This window comes from Toxotes jaculatrix, chromosome 17 (genome assembly GCF_017976425.1).
Source record: "Toxotes jaculatrix isolate fToxJac2 chromosome 17, fToxJac2.pri, whole genome shotgun sequence".
NCBI lineage: Eukaryota > Metazoa > Chordata > Actinopteri > Toxotidae > Toxotes > Toxotes jaculatrix.
In genome coordinates, this window is record NC_054410.1 from 10,514,687 (window position 1) to 10,522,707 (window position 8,021).

The following is an 8,021-nucleotide window of genomic DNA, read 5'->3' on the forward strand; positions in this document are numbered from 1 at the left end:
TGCGATACGGCTCCCTTCATTTCCTGTCTCTGCAGCGGCAGTGAATGCAACAACACTGTGCGTGCACGTGTATGTACACAGCAGTGTGGACGCATGATTGTGCATGTGACAGCACAATATGTCATTTCTTTACAAAGAAATGCAATAAATGAACTACAGGCAGAATATCAGTGATGTGAGGGAAGATTTGTTTTTCTGCCATCCTTCAATAAATGAATCAAATATGTTTTCACATAAATCTGCCCCGTAGCTTGACTTCAGGCTGAGAGCAATTCTCTCTCTCAAATAAATATTTTCTCTTTTCCTGACTCTTCATTACCTTGGGTTTTTAGCTTTCTGCAAGAATTAGCTGCTTTGAATTCTTTAACCTTTGCACAACCATTGAACCTATTTTATACCAGTTCTGTGCAGCACAGTCAGTGAAGTGTGAGTTGCCATAACACCAGCTTTTTTTTTTTTTATGAGAAAGCTGTCCAGCGAATGGGGCTAATGAGTGGGGCTGCTCAACAAGAGCTTGTTTACTTTTCCAGGAGAGAGAACTAGAAAGGGGTAAAGGGAGAGAGAAGTGGACAGCTTGTTGTAATGGAAGAAAATTGCCAGAGAGAACAAAGGAGAATTGGGGGGGGGGGGGGGGGGGGGGTGCAAGGGTAAAGATGGCTTGGTTGACTGTAATCACCGTGCTATATCACAGGTGCAAGATCCTCAGTGATAACACATAAATGCACCCAGCGGTCTGTTTTCCTGGGTGGCAGATTGGTTTAGAGAACATGCCACGCTTTCAAGGACGATGAATGTGAACAACTTTGGTGATCCATGACTTTTAAATAAAGTGCTACCAACAGGTCGAAATTTCCTCTGGTCCAGCAGCTCATGACAAAGACTAATGAATTAATTCACATGTTCAGGCTGTACAAACACGTGAATACGAGGTGTCCACTCTGATAGTATTTAGCTTAAGTTTCTTGATTAAATCTGGATACACACTATACAAGGAGTCGTAGCTGAAACTAAGTTTTACTATTCTTGGATCCTTGGATTCTGAACAATTTGGCTCTTTTTTCCCCCACAAGGCCAGTTTAGTAGCCGTTGTGGAGCTTTCAATCATGCCACATGATATTCAGCAGCAGATGGAGCTTCCTCAGTTATTGTTGAATAGATGTCCAAATTCCCCTTTTTTTCTTAGCACTTGAAGGACTTTTTTTATTCATTTTGGCTTAGAAGTTTAGTTATTTGTTTATTTTTGCCCTTGGAAACAGCAGTTGACAAAACAATCTGGTCTCATCATCTATTTAGTAGCTGTTTTGGAGGTTTATATCATATCAAATATCAATCAATCTTCATCAGCAGATTATATTAAAATTATTTTTTAAATATTTAAAAAAATACAGTTATTAAATGTAAAGGTATTTGCCACCCGTACAACTGCTGAAGCAAAAATGTAGGCTGGGGCAAGAGGAAAGGTTATAATTGTTACCAACATGCTGCCATGTTAACATGCACATTAGCAACTATTGCATGCTGGCATGGTTATGTTTAGCATGATGGAGCGCTCTTGCTCTGGGTACAGAGATAGCATCCCTGTGCCCTCACCTTGCCCCAGCAGATGGCATGTCTGATGGGCTAGGAAGAACATCATGTACTGCCTTCTTCAGGAACATCATGCTCTGGGATTCAACTTCCCAGTTTCTCCAAGGTGACCTTATAGTCTTTTTGCCTGTAGCTACTTTGTGCAGTCACCTTGCTGTTTCATGCCAGCTCCACTGGATCTCACCTCGTGTTCTGCAGCCCACAGTTCGTGCTGCACCAGCTTCAACCTCTTTTACTTTCCCTGGGGTGTTGGAGTACTCCCCACATAGCTTTTCCCTGGGCTCTCCCCCTCTGCATTTGTGCTGCAGACTGATTTCTTCCTTCTACAGAGATGTTGTACTTTCAGGCACCTTTTATCAGTCAACCTGAAAAAATAGAGGCTGACTGTGCATCTAAGCACATTTAGCTTAAAAAAAAAAGGAGTTCTTGGAGTTCTTGGAGTTCTTTCTAAAGCTTAAATTTGAAACGTTGGCACTAATACTAACAGCACAATCAAACGACAGGATGTGTTTTCACACTCAAATTTATTAACAGATCTTTTAATGCAGTGTCAACAGTATTTTTTGTATTACTTGAACACAGACCAATATTCTAAATTATGATCATTTAAGAAGTATACAAAATGCTAGTTGATACAACTTAAATTTATATTGTTCTTTATGTTTCATAAAAAGACAACAAAGACATTTCATTTTCAGATGGGTTACATACAGCATTTTTGTCTTTCTTCATTTTAGGTGGATCCCTGCACAGTGCTACAAGTTAAGGGAGAGAATATAAATGTAAGCTCCTGTGTTTGTTTTTTAATCTTCCATCCATTATACGTCATTACTGTTGATGGCAGACCAGTCACTTCTAATCCAGAACTTCATCAAGAACAATTATGCCGACCATACCGCTCTTAAATCAAAGTCTATTGACTGGATGATTTGTTACACTGAGACTCATACCAGCACGCTCACCTCTGACTGGCTGTAGCAATTGCAGGCCTTTTCAGAATCAGATCGTACATTCCCTTTGGCGCCAGTCTCCCTCATTTATTTCAGCACTAGGAAAAGTTAGCGAGACTCATTGACCAGCATTCACAAGGTGTGTGGGCTACAAGGTCTTAGATGTATTTTTGAAGGTCTGGTTATGCTTACGAAATCCATGACACCGAATCAAAGTAGGACTTTATTTTGAGCTTCAAACCAAAGATAGAAAATCATCATAAAGTCTAATTATTCAAGACATTCCTACATTTGTTGTTTGAATTCAAACCATGAAATGGCACTGCACAGGTAGGATGAAGCCATTTAAGGTAAGGGGCAATTTAATTATAGTTCATTTTCTGTGATAACAAAAATTCAGGTCTAGTTAGAGAATAAGAAACATATTCATCTAATGAAAAAGTTTTGTGTGACAACCACTTCTGCTCATATCTTAAGCTTTCAACTTAGATTCATCAGTGCACAAACAGCATCTCTCGCAGAGTGTAGTCAGGGTTGTGGCAGGTCAGAAGGGCTGGGCTTTTAGGAAAAGTCTTCAAGTTTTTTTCATCCGTTTCATCTCAAAAAGCACAAACATGCAATGCAAATACAGCTACAGCACATTTTATGACACTCACAATTTTATGTTAAGCTGTGAAACAGGAGTGAAAGAGTATACTTTGGTTGCATCATTGTTGCTCAGCTAAGTCTTTGTGAGGAAACCTGAGATTTCTGCTTCTTTCCTTGAGCCCTCAGCTGGGATTGAAGTGATAATATGATTTTATCAAAGATATCTATTGCTTTTTGTCTGTAAAGGCTCAAGACAAAGGTATGTCAGAGATTACAGAGATGAAGTGTGCCTGTAGGAGCTCTGTTATCTGTCAGGTGGATATGAAACATCAAGAGGAACTGTCATCATACCCACCTGTGAGACATACTTATGCACACACCAAAACATAAACAGGCTTTAAATATACATATGACAAGAGGAAAAACACAAACACACAAACACATGCACTTGGATCATCTCCACATAAGGATGTTTTGTGGCAGTTTCGTAATCACTAAATAGCCGTTGAGTTGTTCTATTTGGTAATCACAGTGTTGACTAATTAAAGACAGTAGGTATCTCTGCTCTACTTTTTGAAGTAACCACTGGGATGAGAAAATCAATAATATATAATAAATCTCAAAACTGCCCGATCAATGTGAAGCTGCAGCCAGCAGTCGATTAGCTTAGCTTGATGAAATGTAGTTTGCAAGACAACTTGAGTCAAGTTGTTGGTATCTGAAATGACTTTTGAGTGGAATTTAAATGTTAAGCTCTCTATATCTAGTCTTGATGACTATTTATATACAAGATAGAGAACGTGTCTTGTGTTTTTATGAAAGCTTCTCCTCACCCACACAATCATGCACAGACAGACACATGATGAACACATGAACCCACAAACATTCCCTCAACCGTAACATCGTTCCTTCAACAAGGCCCAATTACCGTACAGTGCATTTTATACAGGGCTAGAGTAAACTCTCCTCTCTGTAAGTTACCTCATGTAGTACCTGTCGTCGTCTGTTCATGACTTGCTCACTCTGGTGGAAGGGACTGAGCCCCGACAGCATCTACAGCTGTCATATCACTGCGATGTTTGCTCTAACACTGATTTGTCAGCCTTTGCTTGTAATGAAAGAGTCAGGCTGAGGGAACCTCTAGGTTCCTGGAGCAGATTTATTTCTTCTGTCACTGCTGCAAGAGAAGGGATCACTCTTATCAGCCGGCATGAAATCTGCAAGCTCTTCTAACACTGTGGGGGACATGCCAAACAATGCAACTGAATCCCCTGTGGGTCAGACCTTTCTTTTCTTTTCTTTTTTTTGGTCTTTTCCTCCCTTTATCTATCATAAAAAAAGTAGGAAGAGGGAATGAAAAGGCCTGTCACAGCTGCAGCTGTCAGTACATGAACAGGAGAGGTAAAGGGAGGAAGAGAAAGAGAAGGAAGGCTGAAGGAGAGGCTTTACATATTTAGCTGCAAACAAAGCCAAGCTGCCTTCTATTTGGGTTTGGGATTTTTTTATTTAGGTTTCAAATATAATATTCTATAAATTCAGATTGCAAAAGAAAAAGAATATCACCAGTGTCACATAAAAAATGTGTCATTGCTTTTCAGCAACAGTGGCTGTGATTGATTAGTTGACACCCTAAAGACAATTCAGTTTTTAAGTCCCACGCGTATTTGTTGCTGCTTGTTTACTGACTGGAATTTTGTCTTACATGAATGGGAGAAAACACCGGCTAATTTTTTAGTGAGCTTTGACAACACAGCAGACAGCAGCTGGCAGATGTGGAAGGAGAATTTGACAGTCAAGCTGTATATAGGCCAAACTCAGGCCAAGAACCCAGACGTATATTGTGCCAAAATGTGGTCCAAGTATGATATGGATTTTTATTTTTTTATTCCATGCAAAGGCAACACTCAAAGGTGGAGTGAGAAGCTTGCTGTCATAGACAGGGAAAAGATAATCTTGCCTTGAAGGTATTCATAGTGTTGCACTAATTTGTACACATGAGAAGTGACAGAAGCAGCTGTGCGAAGAATAAAAAAAAAATAGTTTGGGAGAAAAGTTGAAACCCTGACAACTTTCTCATCTCCGCACACCTGGTCAGTTGCTGTGTGAAGCGATTTTACTTGTCAGATTGTTGGTTTTGGAAAGTTACATTGGAGATGTGTCAGGGGACGGGGCTCGGATGCTATTCAACCATCTGACAAGCCCTTTGTTTGAAGCATACTGACATCTTAAGGGTTTTTAAAGGGAAACTCAGACAAGTTTACACATCAAAATCTGAAATTGTTGGAAACTATAAAAATTAAAAAGAAAAAGTTTTGTCAGCAAGAGTCTTATATTTTACTTATGATACATTTGTAAATTTTAAAAATATTTTGACAGCTGAAAAAGTGTTGGGATATTCAAACTTTACTCTGAGGCAATAGTGGATTTTATGAAGGTTTTCTGGTGTTTCTACCTTTCTTTCATCACCACATTTCATTAGAGATAAAGTCCTACTGAAATAAATGAAATGAAATGCTTCTGAAATGAAATGTGGCTCTGTCCTGTCAGTCAGCAGTCGTTCTGCCTCTTCTTTTACGCACCTCTGACTATCTCAGAGCGTCTCTTCTCTCGCTCTGTCCTATTCACATTTCTTCATCCTATCTCCTCTTCACTCTATCCTCTACATTCGCTCTCGGCCTCCGCTCAGTTCTTCTCTGCTGGTGAGTTACTCACCAGCAGGGTCAGAAAACGAGCCAGCTGCCCGAGCTAATCTGGAGAATACAGGCGGCTGGAGACTGAGACAGAGGTTGACGGAAAGGCCAGCTTTTCCACGTTGATAAAAGGCTGCACTCGTGTCTCAAATCAGATACCATCCAATTTGACCTATAAATGTACTCGACCACCACAGAAAAAGAAATGCCGCTTCATGTCTGGAGAGGCTCCATCATCAGACCTGAAGTTCAAAATCACCCTGAAGACGTAGAAATTTAAATTTCGACATTAGGCCCTCAGAGTGATGGAAAAGATGATTCTGTGTGTATTGGTTGCTTTGAGGATTAAGTACAATAAACCATCAACAGGGGCATATGAAGCAGTTTTTTCATTCATCAATCATCTGCCTGTAAATAAGCTGCTTTTTGAGTGGACAATTGTATGTTACTGCATATGTGGGAGTGGTAGATTTCTAATGAGGGTTTTGTTAATTCATGCTTGAAATTTCTGCATTGAATTTTTTTGGGCTCTGCATCTCAGCTCAAGGCACAGATTCAGAAATGTAAAATGCGATTCCTGCCAGATACAGATTCACATAATTAGCCTTTAATGGGTTATTCCAAAATGTGCAGAAAACCAGACTTTTCGTTTTGCCATTCCACACTAATTAGTCCCACTGTTACTTTGCAGGCATCATAACAAGTGTGGAAATGACTTAACCTTTTTTATCTCTGGTTGTATGGCAGCACTTTACAAAGATAGGAAATTGGAATGAAATTATTTTTCTGGCAAAGTTAGGCGGTGAGAAATTGCAGATTTCTGGTGCCCTTTAGGTAGAGCAATGTTGTGATGGCTGCCCGCTCGTGTGTGTTTTTCTCAGAGTGTGTGTGTGCACAACTTGGCTGGAAGGGAAAACCAGATTTTCAGGATTGCTTAGAATATTTCTGTCCTAAAAGTTGTTTGTGGAGGCTATGTTGGCAGAAAAAGAACATTTGCTGGAATAATAACAGATGTGTTCTCATACTGAATACAGTCATTTATATTGTCTGTGTAGATTGTGTGCGCCAGTGAAAAAACTCAGCTACAGTAGCGACACGGCTCTGGGGATGGCAATGTCAATCTGTCCATTGGTCTCCCACTTTGATCCAGACTGACATATCCCATACTGACAACTATTTGATGGCTTGCCATAACATTTTGTCAGACATTCATGGTCCCCAGAGGCTTAACTATAATGATTTTTGTGATCCCGTGATATTTATATAGCAACACCAGTGGGTCAAAGTTTTCTCTTATCCTGTGAAATGTCTCAACATCTTCTCGATGGATTGACACAAAATTTTGTACAGATGTTCAGAGGATGAATACCTGACTTTTCCTCACAGCCTCACTAGCATGGCTGTTAAACCTTGTTTCATACAAAGTGTAATTAGCACAGTGCTCCTTACCATACAGTGCCTTACTGAATGATAGCTACTCTGGCTACTCTGGTACTCTGTCCACTGTTAAAATACATGTATGTGTGATAAAAGAAACAAAATCTTCTGTAGGTGTTGTGAATTTCAAAATGCTGCAGTGTAGGTCTGAAAAACAAGACATTTTTTTTTATCCCTGGAAGAGAGTTTGCTTAAGGAGCTGGAGCTATGAAGTATTTATTGGAGCTGTCACTGGACAGCGTAGGAGGATCGCTGTGGTTGGGTTGTCCACTCAGCAGTGCAGTTGCAGCCCACCACTGATGGCTCACGTCCTATTGTCATTGAATTTGAGCTGGAAATGACGCAGCCTTTGAAGCCACTTGAAGTTTAATATATTATTATTAATGTTATTCCTATTAAATGGGGATTCTACCGATATGTGTACTTTTTTAAAAAGGTTGCCAGGTTTTAATAGGAGATTTATATCTTTTATATCATGACTGTGTTGTATCAGGATAGCTTGTCATTGTACAGACGTCTTTTGATTTAGTGAGAAAGGATCTGGCTTTTTTAATAAATTAACTCTGAATGAGTAATGAATTATGTTCTCCTTATGTCAGAATCTATTCTTGTTGTTATGAGATGGGGATTATTAGGCTGATGTCTCCTTATTATAGCTCCTAGTTACAAGAAAACATTAAGGTGTCTACGTACTTGTTTAGTTGTGGTCTCGGATGTGTGCGTTTTACAGCTGGTCTGTGAGCAGTAAATTAAAGGCTATCCAGTCCAA